Genomic DNA, 7,594 nt, shown 5'->3' with positions numbered 1-7,594 from the left:
GGCCTCCCGCGTCCCCGCGTCTAGCGCCCACCGCCTTTCCCTTATGGCAGTGGGGTTGCAATCCAGCGCCTCCAGGATCCGCCTCCCCGCAGGCGAGGAAGAGAGCCTGACAACCTGGGTCGTCTGCTGTGCCTCCAACGCCTTGTCGATGGTGTTGTGGAGATTCAACGTGCTCGCGCCCAGGGGGATGCCGAGCATCTTTATGGTGCTCTTGTACATCAGCGCTTCCAGCTTTGCCATTTCGTATCCGTGCAAGCGATGCACGTCGACAACGTATGTGATGTGACTCATTAGGAAGGCGTAATACAACCTAAGGAGGTTGTCCTCCCCCAGCCCTCCACGACTGTTGGAGACCGGAGTGATAAGCCTGACCATGTTGTTCATTTTGGTGGCGATACGAGCGATTGTTTGTCCGCTACAACCGTTTGCCTGGATCAGCATACCGAGGATGTGGATGACCTCTACCCTGGGAATGACCTGCCCGATGGCCGTGCGAATGCAGATGTCGACTTTGCCGAGAGACCTGCCCTCTGGGAAGGCGCGTCCTCCTTCTCGTTCGAAACAAAGGAAGTTAGGACTTGGACGGGGAGAGCTGGAGCCCTAGGCCCGCCAAGAATTTCTCCGTGCAGCTCAAGGCCGCCTCTAGTGATTCCTCGACTCTGCCTTCACTGCCGCCGTCGCACCACACCATGATGTTGTCGGTGTAGAGAGCGTGATTAACGCCATCCACCTTGGAGAGACGCGCCGAGAGGCTGCGCATGGCGACGTTGAAGAGAAGCGGCGAGATGACCGACCCCTGAGGGGTGCGCCTCGCCCCCAGCTCGAAGGGATCAGACTTTGCCTCACCCACATTGAGAATGGCGCGCCTGCCCCGAAGGAACGAACTGACTAACCCGTGGAACCTAAACTCAAGGCCCATGTCCGAAACTGAATCGAGGACATGCCTATGCGAAATTTTATTGAATGCCTTTTCGAGTTCCAGCGCTAGGGTACCCCTGACGTCTCGGGTGTCCCTATCGATGATGTGGTGTTTGATGAGTTTTATGACGTTCTGAGTTGACACGGAGGGGCGAAATATCACCATGTTGTAGGGAAAGAGTTCGCGGTCCTCGATGTACCAAGATATCCGGTAATGAATGAGATTTTCCGCAACCTTTCCCACGCACGACGTGAGCGAGGTTGGTCGGAGGTTGTTTAGGCTCGGGGTCGGACCTGGCTTTGTAATGAGAACTACCGAAGCGAGCTTCCAATCGTCCGGAACATCACCCGAATCACACATGCGATTGATCTCATCCGTTAACGTCGCGATAGACTCTTCGTCCAGATTGCGAAGTAGCCTCTTCTAAATGCCGTACGGCCTCGGGGCTAATCGGCTCTTAAGGTTAGAAAGGGCTTCCCTTAACTCGTTGTTAGAGAAAGCAGCGTCCAGGTCCGCCCTCTCGAGGCCCCGGTAGCAGTTGTAATCCACGTCACCTGATGGTCCCGTGAGTAGATAAATCTCGGCCAACGACGGTATAATGTCCTCCACCGGGGTGCCCTCCCGTTTGTGTTCCCGCAATACCCTATCCATAGCTAATCTCTGGTAGGACTTGGATATCGGCTCGTCTAGGAGCTGCTTCAGGAGGTTCCGTTTAACTCCAGTGCGCATTTGCCCGTCAACCGAATTAAAATCTCGTCCCACTGTTGCTTATTGATCGCACGACAGTGTTCCTCAATGGTGTGATTGAGTTGACCTATCCTCGTACGGAGTCATGGATTAAGCCGTTGCCCCTTCCACCTGCCCAGGAGAGCAGCCTTGGCCTCGAGGAGGTGGGCGAGACAACTGTCCATCCTTTGCACCTTGAGGTCCGTGGGGACCGTTTTGGTGGACGACTCGACGTCCCTTTTCAATTGCGACAGTCATTCATTAAAGTCTGTGTGATCCGCCGTCTTTCGCTTCCTTATTTTGCGAAAGAGGTCCCAATCCATGACCCTAATTTCGCGGGGGGGGGGGGGGGGGGGGGGCTGTTCGACACGTCAAAGGAAGGTGGCCAGGGTGAAGTGATCGCTACGTAAGTTCACGTCCAGGTTATTTCACGAGGTCGGCCCCACCTACTTGCCGAAGCTGAGATCCAGTGTGAAGTCCTCAGTGATCGAGGTGCCCATTCTGTTGGGGATGGACGGGTCTGTCAAGAGTACGAGCGCGTGACTGGCGGCCGTTTGCAAGATGTCGTGGGGTGTGGAAGTAGCCCTCGACCGCGAGTGGAGAGTGCGCCGCCAGCCCCGCTGCCTTCGTCATAAGGGACGCGAAGCGGGGACTTTGGTCCCTGGGAGAACTGTATATGTTGAGAATAAAGATGTTGGATTTTAGCCAGTCGTTGGCAATTATTTGCATTAGCGAATGCTCGATCTCGCTGTGGTTCATGCGCATGGAGTGTGCGACAAAAGAACACCGTTTGGACGGCAGGAAGCAAATGCCCCTCCTGTCCGCGCCAAAAACTGAATGAGACCTGTAACCTTGCAGCAAAACTGTCTCATTGACAGTTTAGCTGCAAGAGAGTTCACGAGAGCGTTAACTGTAAGTGCAGTTAACGCTCTCGTGAACGAAAGAACTACTGTAGGACCGCCCTTTTTTGGCAAGAACCCGGCGCAATTCCATCGCCAAATTAGGAGTCAGTCGTCCTGACCTGCCATGTTTGGAGCTTTTGATTGCCCTTGCATATGGGGAACCAAGTTTGAAACCCTCCGCCTTTGAGGGTAGACCATTACTAACGGCGCCCAAGGAACTGGGAGTTGACTCGCCGAGACCGACCCTAGTTTCGAGGCTGTTGACCCTACTCGTGAGAGCAGCCACCGCTTCTAATAAGCTCACGACTGAGCCTTGGAGGCTGTGTACTAACTCACTAACCTCCTCTATACAGTTCCTAATCTCGCTTTTAAATCCCTTGACATCCCCTCCTCCCTCACCGGGGGCTATAAGGGCCCGCTTCTTGGCGGAGCGCGCAAGCGCCGGCGCCTCTGCGGGGAGCTCCTTGGGAGCCGGCGCCAGCGGCGCGGACGAAAATGACTCACGAAAGGACTCGAACTCGTCCCTGAGCTGCTGTAACGCGCCTCTGAGCTGCGCGTTCTCTTGCTCTAAGTGAACGGCTCTAGGATTGCTCTGACCTGGCGGCGAACCCTTCGTTAACATTGAAGGCTTCCGCTCGAGGGAGGAGCACAGCAAATAAAAATTAAATTCTCTGCTTTTATGGGCACCAACAACCATACGAATATGAAGCACACCGTAGTGGGGGACTCCGAATCAAAGTGCTTCCAATTCACGCCACGCGGGCGTATCCGCATTTAGCCCCCATCGATATGGCACCGCCGCGACCAGGGTTTGACAGCTGCCCTCCGTCTGCACGCGCAACGCCAAAGCTCCTACGGCACCACGGCGGCTAGGAAATCAGTGAGAACGCTTTAGTGGGCTACGTGCGCGGTAATCTGGTGCCAGTGGCGAAAAGCATAGCGTTGTAGCATTTGCATGCGGTAGCAGTAACATGGGCACTCTTAGAGAATTGGTGCCGTCGTCGCCAACGCGAGGTGCCGTACGAATTCAGGTATATGTATGCTATATGCATTGCCATGATTTGAGACATGCAGGATACGCGTGTTATATTGCCATGCCGTTCTATCACAGAAAGTTGCTCATTCCAAGTCTTCAATTCCTGACAATATTATTCCTCAGAATATTCAGAATGGCAGCCCACAAACAATTGTTATGAAACAAGACTCTAATACTGCATTCGTTTTATCTTAACTTCTCAGGCAGAAACAATAATAGTCTCCGCCCCAGCACCAATTACCTTCGCCCCAATTAACGATGTAGTTCATGCATTCGAATGCCTTGAGATTCGTGATACGTACCTCAGGATTCATCAACTTCGCCCAGCGTCAACCAGCGAAGATGAGACGTGTGGCCCCGGGGTGTATGAGTGGGTTAATCTCGACGGTGCATTAAAGGATGGTTCGTGAGGCAGCCTGATCCTCGGTACGTTGTTCCTTCTTGCGCTCGGCTGCACTAGCCTGTTATTGGGCGCGACCTGCAGCATCGGCACGGCGTAGACGAGCTCGTTCCCGATTCTGCTCGCGGCGTTTCTGATCAAAATCTGCCTGTTCCTCAAGAGTACGTTTTACACGTGATCTATCCATTTCGGAGCCGGTAGAGCTTGCTGCACGCGTCATCGGCTGCAACGGAGAGCAGCGGAGTCACTGCGCGAACGCGCATGTGGAACCGCCAGATGAGTTTTGGGCGTACTTGTGACAGACTGATGGACGGAGAAATCGGCTAGCCGTTTACAACTTCGCTATAAAATTTGACGAATACTGCAAAAAAATTACAGGGTTTCCTAAGTTCCCTGAAGAGGTAAACGCCGAGCTCCTACTTTTTCTCCTCCTATCATTCGCCTGTTTCACTTTTCCTCTTCTCGTTTTCTGCTTTGTTTTCGTCATTGCGGCTCACTACTAAGCATTTTTATTCATTACATGCCGTGATTAGGTATGTTCCTATTATAGGCATTAGTAGTCATGACACATCATTTCAGTCATTATTAGTCATTACTGGTCATTACTAAGCATTTTTGAAAATTAAATTATGGGGTTTTACGTGCCAAAAGCACTTTCTGATTATGAGGCACACCGTAGTGGAGGACTCCGGAAATTTCGACCACCTGGGGTTCTTTAACGTGCACCTAAATTTAAGCACACGGGTGTCCTCGCATTTCCCCCCATCGAAGTGCTGCCGCCGTGGCCGGGATTCGATCCCGCGACCTCGTGCTCAGCAGCCCAACACCATAGCCACTGAGCAACCACGGCGGGTACTAAGCATTTTTAGTAATTTCTAATGAATTGCAGTCGTTACATGTTGTCTTTAGACATATATCTGGGCACGGTGGAACCGTCGACATGCGGTTCACAAATTGCCCGTTCGTCTACATTTTGCTGTTCGTCTTCGGCGTGCTGCTCGACGCTGGCGATGTGCGCCTCGGAACAACCGGGACCGCTGCGACTGCGCTGGACCGGCATGCAAGGAATGACTACGCACCGGCGCTGCCAGCACGGAGCTTCGACTATCAGCTGCATCAGCTTACCGGCACATGCGCCTGCCGATCTGCTGTAGAGTGCTACCCAGAGTCCGCAGAATCCGCGGCTATATATGAGTTCCACAAGGGACCCCCTGTCACTGGGCATGGTGGCACCGTCGACATGCGGTTCACAAATTGTCCGTTCGTGTATATATTGCAGGTGAGCGGGCGGCTAGAACATGCATCCGTTCAAGTGACCGTTTCTTTCTGGTGAAACGGTTACCCCTACTTTGACCTTGAGGAAATAGCCAAACAACTTACCGAAATTGCTTCCGACATTCAGATATAAAAAAAGCGACTAGCGGATATAGATAGCAAGCTTGAAGACATTAGGAAACGAAGCTGAAATCATTGCATGTCATACAGAAATGGCTTGTGTGAATAAGGTGATTGAGAGTCTTGAAGAAAAAGTAGACGACCTAGAAAACCGCAGCAGGAGGTCTAACCTAATTGTGGATGGCCTACCACAAATAGAAGAAGAAACAAGCGAACCGCTAGAAGAGGCCGAAAACGAGGAAATAATCGCAAAAATCCTTGAATTCGAGCCTGTGGCCATTGAGCGCATACATCGCTTAGGAAGAAGAGGACCGAAAAAGACGAGACCAGTCATATTTAAATTACTGGACGCAAGAGATAAAAGTACCATACTAAAAAACGGCTTTAAACTAAAGAACTCAGATTTCTCGATAGGGGAATGTTTTTCGCGAAAACTTAGAGAGACCCGAAATAAGCTCTGTGACAGTGCTAAGCCAAACCACGAAAATAAAGACAAGGTGTCGTTAGCGTACAACAAACTAATTATTAACAACGTGTTTTCATCTGGGATGACGAAAAGAAGGACAGGGTAGAAATAAAGAAGCAGGATAAAATATAGCAAAAACAGAGCGGGAACGTGGAAAAAAGAAAAGAAAACGAAGTAAACCGCCCGGCAACACGCCAATGCGAGCGCAAGAAAATATAACGTTGTTAAACGTAAACGCTCGAAGCATCGTAAATAAAGTACAGCCATTTGAAAAGTTATTGCTCGATTACGAACCAGATATAGTAGCAATCATGAAAACATGGTTATCATCGTCTGTCTCAAGGCATGAAGTCACTCCCCAAAATTACGTACTGGTTCGTAAAGATAGGCAATCACGTGGTGGAGGCGTGGTGTTAGCAATAAAGAAATCAATCCCACTGGTCATTCTTCCAGAAGTAGCTGAAGCTGAGGCAATCTTTTGTAAGATTAACACTAAAGGCACAAGTATAGTTGTTGGCTGCCTATATCGAAGCCCCGTATGTGGACACGAATGCATAATTGCCATACAAGAATATGTGCAGCAACATCTTCAAAATTGTCGTGTTATTCTTATGGGTGATTTTCACTTTCGCGGCTTTAACTGGTCTACCACGCAGAACGCAACAAAGGCTTCAGAAGCTCCTCTCGATATGGTGTTACATTTTAACTTTTGCCAAACTGTGGAATGTCCCACAAGAGTGCAATACGATTTTCGGGGTATACATGACCTGATCTTGCTAAGTAGTAACTTTCCCTTAGAAGAAGTGACGGTAGAAGTAAAAGAAGGAACATCCGATCACAATATTCCGATGTGTAATAACCTCTAGATTACAAAATATCAGCTCAAACCGCAGCGCAAACTATACTTAATTTCGGCAAAGCAGACGACACCTACATACAAACCTATTTAGCTCATGAATTCCAACAGTTTTAGGCATCGGCCTCCGATCCTCTGACTGATGTAAATGTTGTCTGAATGCATTTTAAAGACATAGTGTCGCACTGTGTAACAAATTTTATTCCCGTTATATTGAAAAAAAAAACATTGAAAAATAACCCGTGGATTACTCGGGAAGTTATACATGCAAAACGCCAACTCAAAAGGTTTCGCAAACTTAGCAACGCAATAGGCAATACCCCATCTAAGACCCCTAGAATAGCGCTTGCAGCAAACAATTTTAAACAGAAATCCAATAAGCGAAACACCACTACTTCAACACTGTACTACTCAGCTTTATAAAGAACAACCCACGTAGAAAGGTAATAAAGCTAATAGATATAATCAAATCTTTCGTTCGGTCTTCACAAAAGATAATGGCGTCATGCCGGACTTAGTTCCACAGACTGTTTCCACTATCGACCCACTCGTTATCACAGGCGCTGGTGTTGTTAATCTTCTTGCCCTAGACACTGAAAAAGCATGTGGTCCGGACAAGACACCCAACCAATTTCTTAAAAGGTACGCACAGTGGGGCAGCAGATACCTTAGCCTTATTTTCCGTATATCCCTTTCAACATGAAATCTACCTAAAGATTCGAAAATAGATAAAATTATTCCGATCTACAAATCGGAAGATAAATACGCTTAATCAAATTTCACACGAATATCTTAAAAGAGCACGGCATGCAAACTACTCGAACATATAATTCTAAAATATATAACAATTTTTTTTTGAAACTGAAGGCATCCTGTCCCCTAAACAGCATGGTT

Source organism: Dermacentor andersoni, chromosome 6 (genome assembly GCF_023375885.2).
Source record: "Dermacentor andersoni chromosome 6, qqDerAnde1_hic_scaffold, whole genome shotgun sequence".
NCBI lineage: Eukaryota > Metazoa > Arthropoda > Arachnida > Ixodida > Ixodidae > Dermacentor > Dermacentor andersoni.
The sequence above is the reverse complement of the archived record's forward strand: the minus strand, read 5'-3'. Positions refer to the sequence as shown.